The sequence below is a fragment of the Bufo bufo genome, chromosome 1 (genome assembly GCF_905171765.1).
Source record: "Bufo bufo chromosome 1, aBufBuf1.1, whole genome shotgun sequence".
In the NCBI taxonomy this organism is placed as follows: domain Eukaryota; kingdom Metazoa; phylum Chordata; class Amphibia; order Anura; family Bufonidae; genus Bufo; species Bufo bufo.
In genome coordinates this window covers 610,966,974-610,979,340 of record NC_053389.1, presented here as the reverse complement: position 1 = coordinate 610,979,340, position 12,367 = coordinate 610,966,974, and positions in this window count along the sequence as shown.

Genomic DNA, 12,367 nt, shown 5'->3' with positions numbered 1-12,367 from the left:
GGTGGGGGCATGGCTCAGCAAAACCGACATCGCCAACGCCTTCAAATTACTTCCGATTCACCCTACACTGTGGCACCTGCATGGCATCAAGTGGTCTGGGGATTATTATTTTTTCTCCCGATTGACCTTCGGGTCCAAAAGCAGCCCGGCCATCTTCGACGTGTTTGCGGAAGCATTATGCTGGTTGCTATTGAATATAGCAAGGTGCCCGCTGGTTTTGCATTACCTTGATGACTTCCTATTGGTGGAAGAAAACACTTCCCCTCCTTCCAGCCTCAGAGCCACCATCAAGCTGTTCAAGGAACTGGGGGTCCCCCTCTCCACCAAGAAGACAGAGGGGCCGGACACGATCATCACCTTCCTGGGTATCCAGTTGGATTCAGCTTCGATGCAAGCCAGTTTGCCGTCCGGGAAGATCCAGGACATCCTCACCCACATAGACGGCTATCTTCAACTCGGCACCTGCAACCGCAGAGAACTACAGTCCCTGCTGGGCTCCCTGAACTTTGCCATGCGCATCATACCCCAGGGTCGCTCGTTTATTTCACGGCTTCTGCACCTCTTCCCCTTGTTCCTACACGACTCGCACAGATTGTCCCTGGATGCCCACGCTGCGGCGGATCTGGGTATGTGGAGGAGATTTCTGTCCACCTGGAATGGTAGGAGCTTGTTTCTCCCTCAGCTGTCGGACTCTTCCCCCTCTATCTGGTCAGATGCGGCATCTACCACAGGCTTTGCGGCCATATTTGGGGACGATTGGCTGTGGGGCAGCTGGCCTCCTGAGGTCCAGGGTCTGGAAGGATTCTCCACTACCTCAGCGCTTTTTGAGATCTATCCCATCGTAGCGGCTGCCGTGGCGTGGGGTCATTTATGGGCAAATCTGGCGGTCCGCTGCTACTCGGACAACCAAGCAACCTGCCAGATTATAAATAAAGGTCGTTCCAAATCCCTCACAATCATGAGGTTCATGCGAAGACTTACTTGGCTGGCCGCCTGCAACAATTTTTTCCTGCATTGTTTCCATGTCCCAGGGGTGTGCAATTCGGCTGCTGACAATTTATCTCGCTTCAAATTTCAGGCTTTTCATCAGGATCTCCCATCAGCATCACCCACTGCCTCCAGCACCCCGTCATTTCAGCAACTCATTCTGGACTAGAGGCCATCATGCGGCATAGCCAGTCTTTGTCCCACTTTTCACTATCAGTCAATACACATAGAGCATACAACAGAGCATTCACGCTGTTCAACAGATTCCTGGTAGAACACAACATCACGCACCCTTTCATCATGACGTCTGTTTTGGGATTTGCTTCCTTTTGCCACCTCAAACTAAAAATGTCATACAACACCATCAAACTGTATCTTACTGGCATTCAACATCATATGCTAATCTTGCACCCTAACTACACCAGCTTCATGGCCTCCCACCAAATCAAAACAATACTCAGAGGCATTCAGAAGACGGAACCCGCACGTCCAGCCCAAAGGCTGCCCATCAACAGTCATGTTTTCAAGGCATTATCCGACCTGCTGGACGCCACGCCTTTTGATACAAATACCAACGCGGTCATCAAAGCTGCTATTTACTTGGCCTTCTGCGGGTTCCTGAGGCCCGGGGAATTCACTACCACCTCCGCATCCCAAACCTCATCTTGTCTTCTTGTCTCCCACTTATCTAAACACCTGGATCACTACGTCCTGACCTTACCTCACTCCAAGAGTAGTCAGCGTTCACCTGTCAACATCTCATATTACCCCACGCACAACAAATGGTGTCCGGTGAGGGTGCTGGACACATACAGTCAGCTTCACAGGTTCCTACCCTCTCAACCGCTACTTCAACTTCATGGATCGGTGCTCACCACGACCACCTTCATGATCCATGTCAGATCATTTCTCACCCAACTGGGCCTGGACGCGGCCAACTACTCGGGGCACTCCTTTCGCATCGGAGCTGCATCCACGGCCTCCAGTGCCAACATCCCTGCCCATGTTATCAAGAAATTGGGACGCTGGAAGTCGTCCGCTTACGCACGATACATTCCCAATCCAGCGCAAGAGTTAAGGGTGGCTTTCCAAAGCATGTCGGGTTGAGCTGTTTACATGTTTTATTGGTTACAAATAAACTGGTTTATTTCCATTTTTGCCCTCTTCTTTCTTAGGCCTACCTCGTCCTCGGTTTCGGCACACCACAACCGACTGCATTTCTTTCCCTGCTTCCCAGGGCTCTTCTCTGTACTACCGTAAGCACCTAACACAAGTATTAAGGCATTTGCCTGGATTTGTGGGAGGGGCTGAGGTCCGCCTCCAGCCTATTTAGGGCACCCCCCTTACCTGGCTCCTGCACCGTCTGAGGTCTGAGCTTTGTCCCTCCCACCACTCCACTCATTTTCAACTCATTTCTTTTATGTCTTTTCCTTGGGTGGGCCCTCTTCTTTCTTAGGCCTACCTCGTCCTCGGTTTCGGCACACCACAACCGACTGCATTTCTTTCCCTGCTTCCCAGGGCTCTTCTCTGTACTACCGTAAGCACCTAACACAAATATATATATATATTATGTATCGCCACGTCCGAAAGTCAATTATTAAAATATTTAAACGTGAAGTGCATAATGTGAGGGGAAAATGAATTAAACCAGAAAAGGAGGCAATATGGATAATCACAATACATTAGTAAGTGCCTTGTATCAACTTTGTCTACTTGATAAATGCCAAGTGACACAACCCCTTTAAGGCCTCATGCACACGACCATATTTTCCGTCTGCATCTGATCCACATTTTTTGATGAATACTTACCCATTCATTTGTTTGGGGCTGCAAAAAATATGGGCAGCACTCCGATGTCATCTGTGTTCTGGTTCGCATCCGTGTGACCTAGCTGCAAATTATAGAATATGTCCTATTTTTGTTGATTTTGCGGACAAGAATAGGCATATTTACATTAGAGCCCGAGAAAAGTGCGGACGGATGAACACGGACGGCAAAACGGATACGGTCGTGTGCAGGAGGTCTGAAGCTGTATGTGTAAACATGGAAAGCAAATGGTGGTGTTTTACTGAATGAATAAATCCCGCATATTCTCTGCAGGTTATAGAGTGGTTTCCTGAATGTCGAAAATCAGTTCTTTTCTCTGATTAAAGTGTAACCACTTGGTGACCACCGCGGAGAGCAGGAAGAATGTGTGTTCTTGAGGTTAACCCGGAGGACGGTGTGAAGTGGTTATAGCATTATTACTACTACACGCTTCCTCAGAGCTCACGTTAACTGCTGAACGCCCGTCTTCTGACCGCACACAGACGTGTAAGGAGCTTCCCATGAGCAGCACCTAGGCTAGGACTACATGACGACATTTGTCGCAGTAGTGTCACGCAACATTTTGTTGTAATGAGAGTCTATGGTGTCTCACTGCGACATGCTGCGACACGACAGCCGCACAAAAATCCATCCCAGTCATGACGACACCACATAGACTATCCTTACAAAAATTGTTGCGGGACCATACTATGACATAAATGTTGCCCCACATGTCGCAGTGTATTTGTACCCTTAAGTGTCTGATGGGTGGGACATCTGTCCGCCAAGACCCCCAGCAATCATGAGTCTTGTGTTCCCCTGTTTAATTTCTTTGAAATTCTGAAGCTCCCTGGAAATCCTGGTATGCAGTGCTTTCTGAGTAGTGATCTGCAGTGATGGCCAGTTTGCAGTGTTCGCCGACGAACACATGCGATCTGCCATCTTTATTCCCAAGTCCGGCGATACAGAGGTAAGTCCTCCCCTGTGCCTGCACAGCGAGCTGCTCTGAAACACATGCGGCGTTCATCGGGCTGTTCTCGGAACTGCCTGCTCCCGGTGACCGCATGTGTTTCAGAGCGGCTCGCGGCGCAGGCACAGGTAAGGACTTACCTCTGCATCGCTGGGCTTGGGAATAAAGATGGCAGATCGCATGTGTTCGTCGGCGAACACTGCAAACTGGCCATCACTGGTGATCTGTTCTGTAGAAGGGATTACCTGCATGGCGTCCTATGAGATGTCCATAGCAGTTAGCTTCACACAGTTTTTTAATTTTATTTTTTTATTCTTCTTTTCCGGTATATATGTATTTTTTGTGTCTAATATCAACATTAGCTTTGTAAAAGTTCTTTGATATGTGCTTTGTGTTTATTTTTTTTTATTTTGTTTATTGCTGTTAGATGAAGATTTGTCATTCCCCCCACTTCTATATTTATTTGATAAATAGAAAAGACTAGAATAGCCCTTTAAAAAACGATCCTTCATATTGTTTACTCACTTAAAGGGGTTCTCTGGGAACCCACCAGTATAAGGTTACGTTCACATCTGGGTTTTTGCTGGTTGTATTATCTCTAAAATAGCTGTGACGGATCCGTCACGAAGGCTACTTTCACACTAGCGTTTTGGCTGTCAGTATGTGAGATCCGTTCAGGGCTCTCGCAAGCGGTCCAAAACGGATCAGTTTTGCCCTAATGCATTCTGAATGGATCCACTCAGAATGCATCAGTTTGCCTCCGATCAGTCTACATTCCGCTCTGGAGGCGGACACCAAAACGCTGCCTGCAGCGTTTTGCTGTCCGCCTGACGAAGCGGAGCCAAACGTTTTCTCTGGCACAATGGAAAACGGATCCGTCATGGCTATAGAAGACATAATACAACTGGATCCGTTCATGATAGATGCATGCAGTTGTATTGTAACGGAAACTTTTTTTTTTTTTTTTTTGATCCATGACGGATCTGCAAAAAACGCTAGTGTGAAAGAAGCCTAAGGCCCCTTTCAGACGAGCGAGTGTCCCACTCCGGACTGGCAGCACAGCACCCGTCCTCAACTTCCAGCACTGACTGGGTCGCAGAGCATTATATTGATGTAACCCTTAGAGGTCTGGAATCTATTGTATAACACTGACCTAATGCTGTCAGTGTTATCCAATACATTCCAGAACTGTAGGGGTTAGGGTACTTTCACACTTGTGTTGTTGGATTCCGGCAGGCAGTTCCTGTATCTGTATGCAAACGGATACCATTTGTAGACTGATCCGGATGCGGATCCGTCTCACAAATGCATTGCAATACCGGATCCGTCTCTCCGGTTGTCATCCGGAAAAACGGATCCGGTATTTATCTTTTTCACATTTTTAAAGGTCTTCGCATGCGCAGACCGCAAAACTGAATACGTTTTTCTGGAACTTGGGGCCAGATCCGGCATTCCGGCAAGTGTTCCGAAATTTTGGATGGAGAAATTACTGCAACATGCTGCGGTATTTTCTCCGTCCAAAAACCGTACAGTGACTGAACTGAAGACATCCTGATGCACACCGAACGGATTTCTCTCCATTCAGAATGCATTAGGATAAAACTGATCAGTTCTTTTCCGGTATTGAGCCCCTAGGACGGTACTCAATACCGGAAAAGTTTAACGCAAGTGTGAAAGTACCCTTACATAGCAGTGCTGGAAGTTCAGGACAGGTGCTGCGCTGCCAGTCCGCAGCGTGACACCCGCTAGTCTGAAAGGGGCCTAAAACCGATCCGGCACCATTAACTTACATTGTGTGTCATGCTGGATCCCTCTTGCTCCGCATCCTATGTCGGACAGAAAAACGCTACTTGCAGCGGTTTTCTGTCCGTTATGGGAATGCAACCAAATGGAATGGAATGCATTCTGGTGCACTCGGTTCCGTTTCAGTCTTGTCCCCACTGACAATGAATGGGGACAAAACGGAAGCATTTTCCTCTGCTATGGAGATCCTATGGCTGTTCAGAACAGATACTTGTGTTGGGGCGCTGCAGTTTTTTTTGCTATCATGTATCAACCTGTAGTCCCAGTTCTTTAGATCCTACAGCATTGCTTAGACTGATGTTAGCACCTGCCAAGGGGTGGAATATATTGGGTAGCAAGTCAACAGTCGGTGCTTGAAGATGATGTAGAAGCAGGAAAAACATGGGCAAGTGTAAGGATTTGAGGGACTTTGAAATGGACCAAATTGTGATCACATGGTGACTGGATCAGCGCATCTCCAAAATGTCAGCTCTCTTTAGCAGTTCTCATTGATTTGTCTATACATATTGTTGGAAAGGTTAAAACCGATAAAAAGGTGTCAGACAAGTGTAAGGGGAAGTCAGAAGGAATAGCGACAACAGCTGTTGAAGATGTGTGTGTATGGGCACGTTGAGGGTGTGAAATCTGCCACTAATTCTGCAGGCTGAATTCACATTCAAAACTCCAGCAACTTTTTTCCTATTGACTTTACAGGGAGTGCAGAATTATTAGGCAAATGAGTATTTTGACCACATCATCCTCTTTATGCATGTTGTCTTACTCCAAGCTGTATAGGCTCGAAAGCCTACTACCAATTAAGCATATTAGGTGATGTGCATCTCTGTAATGAGAAGGGGTGTGGTCTAATGACATCAACACCCTATATTAGGTGTGCATAATTATTAGGCAACTTCCTTTCCTTTGGCAAAATGGGTCAAAAGAAGGACTTGACAGGCTCAGAAAAGTCAAAAATAGTGAGATATCTTGCAGAGGGATGCAGCACTCTTAAAATTGCAAAGCTTCTGAAGCGTGATCATCGAACAATCAAGCGTTTCATTCAAAATAGTCAACAGGGTCGCAAGAAGCGTGTGGAAAAACCAAGGCGCAAAATAACTACCCATGAACTGAGAAAAGTCAAGCGTGCAGCTGCCAAGATGCCACTTGCCACCAGTTTGGCCATATTTCAGAGCTGCAACATCACTGGAGTGCCCAAAAGCACAAGGTGTGCAATACTCGGAGACATGGCCAAGGTAAGAAAGGCTGAAAGACGACCACCACTGAACAAGACACACAAGCTGAAACGTCAAGACTGGGCCAAGAAATATCTCAAGACTGATTTCTCTAAGGTTTTATGGACTGATGAAATGAGAGTGAGTCTTGATGGGCCAGATGGATGGGCCCGTGGCTGGATTGGTAAAGGGCAGAGAGCTCCAGTCCGACTCAGACGCCAGCAAGGTGGAGGTGGAGTACTGGTTTGGGCTGGTATCATCAAAGATGAGCTTGTGGGGCCTTTTTGGGTTGAGGATGGAGTCAAGCTCAACTCCCAGTCCTACTGCCAGTTTCTGGAAGACACCTTCTTCAAGCAGTGGTACAGGAAGAAGTCTGCATCCTTCAAGAAAAACATGATTTTCATGCAGGACAATGCTCCATCACACGCGTCCAAGTACTCCACAGCGTGGCTGGCAAGAAAGGGTATAAAAGAAGAAAATCTAATGACATGGCCTCCTTGTTCACCTGATCTGAACCCCATTGAGAACCTGTGGTCCATCATCAAATGTGAGATTTACAAGGAGGGAAAACAGTACACCTCTCTGAACAGTGTCTGGGAGGCTGTGGTTGCTGCTGCACGCAATGTTGATGGTGAACAGATCAAAACACTGACAGAATCCATGGATGGCAGGCTTTTGAGTGTCCTTGCAAAGAAAGGTGGCTATATTGGTCACTGATTTGTTTTTGTTTTGTTTTTGAATGTCAGAAATGTATATTTGTGAATGTTGAGATGTTATATTGGTTTCACTGGTAAAAATAAATAATTGAAATGGGTATATATTTGTTTTTTGTTAAGTTGCCTAATAATTATGCACAGTAATAGTCACCTGCACACACAGATATCCCCCTAAAATAGCTAAAACTAAAAACAAACTAAAAACTACTTCCAAAAATATTCAGCTTTGATATTAATGAGTTTTTTGGGTTCATTGAGAACATGGTTGTTCAATAATAAAATTAATCCTCAAAAATACAACTTGCCTAATAATTCTGCACTCCCTGTAATGTCAAAAACTCCACCTTGTGCACAGTGTAAAATGGTAGAGGATCTTTCAGTAGCTGATTTGAGAAGCGACATGTTACTGCTTGGTAGCAGATTTGATTGTGGATTTCATAGTCCATGGGGAATACTCTTCTAATGCTCCTCTAAAACCACCTCCAAATAAAGGCCCCTTTACACTGCCTGAGCATCGGCCAGATAATCGTTAACAAGTGTTCCTAGGAACGCTCATTAGCGATCATCTGCCGGTGTAATGGAGAACAGATTTATTAGACTTTTTTTTTTTTTAAACAATTATTTTGTCAGAACAAGGAAAGGAGATCATTTATCTTAACTTCAGTTATGATCGTAACATTTCTGGAAATGTCATTATTCTCCTCTTACCTGCTGGGAGGCATTTCTGGAGACTTTATACCTGTAAATAATACATTGAACAAAATAGTAGATGCTTGTTAACATGAGGGAATATCCACAGCAGATGTGTGGTAAAAAAAAGAATCTGTAATTGTCCTATTCATCTTAACAGGGTTTGTAGAAATCTATGGGGGAATTTATGAGGAGGGTAATATTTTAAAGGAAATCTGTTTTTATTTTCTCATTTGTAGATTTTTTTATTTATTCTATTGCATGAACATGATTATGGGGGTGGCCATCTTGTCTGAGCTGTTGTTAACAGCATTTAGAAAGCATTAAAAATGTCTTTACGGCAGCCCCATGGGCCATAGACACAATGGTCAGGAGGGGACCTCATTGACTTCTATGGGAGAGTTATCTAGACATGTTCTGTGATCAGTGCAGAGGTCAGAAGAAGAGATAAATTGTCGATGGTGTATCTTGTCTTATCTGTACACAGAGCTGATATCATTACAGGCAGGATTAGAATGCCAGATAAGCAGGTAACTGCAGTAAAGTGATCTGTACAGACCAAGAAGTGGCGTCTGTTATTAGGCTTAGTGATCAGTGTGAAAACCTGTAGGATTTTATGGTTTTTGTTGAAATATAGATATTGACATGGAAAATTAAGTTATTTAAAAACACGTTAAAACATAAAAATGTGATTTAAGCAAAAGGCCGTTTTCTGATGACACCTTTCCTTTCACAGCTTTGCAGCATGCAGCGAGCGGTTTGTGTCCGGTGATTCACCACTTGTCTGCTAGAACAGCGTACGGATCTCCACCGGACCCCATTATATTTAATGGGGGTGGCGGTAATTCCGTTTGTATCCGGCAACGTCGGATCCAGAGGAGTCTGACAGGCTGTTCTCTGACGGAATTCACAAAGGATGTGAAAGTAGCCGAAGGCTGACTGTATTTTTAACCAGAGCCCCGCATAGGGTTTGACCCTAATGACCCGGAGCATGAATAAGGATGCGTGCTGGCCTTTCACATATGGCAGAAGTCCTATTTGTTTATGTGAGGGTGTCCTTTGTAGAATCTGTAGACAGGGCTCATAGATTCGACTTCTTAGAATGAGTTTTCATTGAGGGCAGCACATGGTTTAACTTGAGACCCACCACACCTTGTTACTGCTTCTAGAGAAACCTAGAAAATCTATAGGTCACTAGAGAATTAAGTAGGTCTACAGCAAATCTAGAATTTAAATCTAAATCTGATAAAATAAGCGGAAACCTGATATGAGGGCAGATGTACGATTGACATGTTTCTATACTCGGGGTATGTTCACACAGGGTTTTTTGCCATGGATTAGTGTTAGGGCTGTATTACATACATCTATACAGGAGGGAAGCTTTCAATATTGATATCATTATTGATTACCCGGTGCCAGCATACCGCAGCTGAGCTACAGTACCCCGACACAGCCACTACACAGTGGATGAAGCCTTATGTTTCCGGCTCTGTCCACTGTGTAGGGCAGGGGTAGGCAACCTCCGGCTCCCAGCTGTTGTGAAACTACAATTCCCAGCATGCTCCATTCATTTCTATGAGAGTTCTTAGAAGAGCAGAGCAAGTATGCATGCTGGGAGTTGTAGTTTCACAACAGCTGGGAGCCGGAGGTTGTCTACCCCTGGTGTAGGGGTTTGCACAGGTGGCTTCCCCAAACAGCTTAAAGTGGGGTGGGGTGGGGGTCGGATCCCCACAGATCTGATAGACAATGGATGGAATGGCAACACAAGGAGGGGGATTTATCAGCTCCCTGCGCTAGTGAAGTGACCTTAGAAAGTCGCAAACGTGTTTTTGTGACTTTTAAAAAAATAGTTGCAAGTGCCTTTTTTTAAGCCACTCTTGCTACTTTTCCAAAAAAGACCATGGCAAGGATGGGAAGGGCCGTGGCCAGTCGCAGAGCCAAATTTATCTTCATTTACTCCAGTTTTCTGACTCAAATGAAACCGGAAATCTATGGCAGATTTCTGTTAAGTCTCATGGAGCATGCGCCTAATTTATAATATAGTCTTAAATTAGGTGTATCTTCTGGCAGCGCAGGGGATATAAAAACCAGCACAAACGGGCCATGCCAGGATATTGCAGTTCAACTCCCATTTACAGTGCCTGACCGAAGCAGCCGGGTGTTGGTGACCTGGTCTTTAATATGGAAAATCCCTTTAAGGCTACTTTCACACTAGCATTTCTATTTTCCGCTATAGAGATCCGGCAGTTGGCAATGGGGACATAACCTAACTGAACAGAACAGAATGCTCCAAAATGCATTCCATTCCGTTTGGTTGCGTTCTCATACCGGAGAGCAAACCGCAGCATGTTGTGGTTTTCTTTCAGTCATGGGATGCGGATCAAAACAGATCCGTCATGACCCACAAGGCAAGTCAATGGGGACACAATCTGACACAATAGAAGATGGATCCGTCTTGGGTATGTTAAAGATAATACAACCGGATCCGTTCATAATGGATGCAGATGGTTGTATTATCACTCAGTAACGGAAACGTTTTTGCTGATCCCTGTTGGATCAGACAAAAACGCCAGTGTGAGGGTACTTTCACACTAGCGTTTTTTTTTTCTGGCATTGGGTTCAGTCACCGTTCCGTGATCAGTTTTTTCCTAATGCATTCTGAATGGAGAGCAATCCGTTCAGGATGCATCAGTTCAGTCCCTCTTACGTTTTTTTTTTTTACTATCTAAACTATCTATTTACTATTTTTTTTTTTTTACGCTACATTTTACTATCTAATTAAAAGAAAAATATACGGGCAGGCCACGGGATTCAGATGCATAACGGTACAGTAATGTTGTAACATGTGGAGTATTTTGTCAGGGCAGAGCTTTCTGATTGCCTCCAATCTTTATGAGGCTGATACAGATGTGACCGCCAGGCCCCATTATAAGAACCACATGTCCGACATGAGGAAGCATTGTAAACATGATGGGAAGCAGATAGGAATGTGGTGGGATATTTCTGCAGCCTATCCCTGTCCTGTAGGGAACGTGGTTGATAAAACTGTGATGTCGTGGGTTCTAACTGCACATGGAGTACAATGGCCGCAGATGTGGGACTCGCTGAAATATCTGCTTTGCTCTTGACATAGTTTCTCGTGACTTGTGGCTCGGACAGCGCGTGGTGGAATATCATTCATTGTCTGGGAGCTTGTTACCTATAAATGTAGATAGTAAAATCTATAGACCCAGGGCTCCTCCCTACAGCCCAAATGTTCCTCTTTCTTTTATCTCCAAAAATACACATACTAAGAAATCAAAATATATGGCAGTGTCCTGATTTATAATAGTTCAAGATGCCATGTAGCTCCCATGATGTTTTCAGTAATGGTGAGACTGCATTTATAAGGGGTAATTCATATACACCCGTCTTCATGTATGTGCACTGGCTTTGTATATTTTTGGTGCATCTCTGGATATTCTTGTGCCAGAAGATGAAATCTGTGCCAACTGGGTGCTGGTGTAGCTTCCAGGTGTCATTTACACCAGTTTTCTGGTATAAGTAATGTTAAATCAGTCTGGTAACGTAGGTCCCGTCCTCTTTCCCCCTGCATTATTTTTTTATTTTTAAAAGTGACAAGCATATTGTAAATGGCCAAAAAAAGTCTAAATGTTTTGTATAAAGTGAGGCTCACTACATTCCCCTTATGATGTGCACAAAGTAGAATTTGTCTCAGGGCATACCTATATTTCAGAGGGCTCTGGCGGGTCCATACATTTCTTGGATTGCCAGTCATTGGAATCGCTGCATGTAGTGCTACATTTCCCATGCAGAAGCTGCTTGGTGAGGCAAACTCCTTTTAAGGGTACTTTCACACTAGCGTTATTCTTTTCCGGCATAGAGTTCCGTCCTAGGGGCTCAATACCGGAAAAGAACTGATCCGTCATATCCCCATGCATTCTGAATGGAGAGCAATCCGTTCAGGATGTCTTCAGTTCAGTCTTTTTGACTTTTCAGGACGGAGATAATACCGCAGCATTTTGTTCCATTGGAATGTATTAGTGCCGTATCCGGCATTCAAAATACCGCAAAGCCGAATCCGTCAGACCGAAAAAAATGTGAGAAAAATAAATGCCGGATCCGTTTTTTTCCATTTGGAAGACGGCTCAGAATCCTGATCAGTTTTAAAATGCCATCAGTTGGCA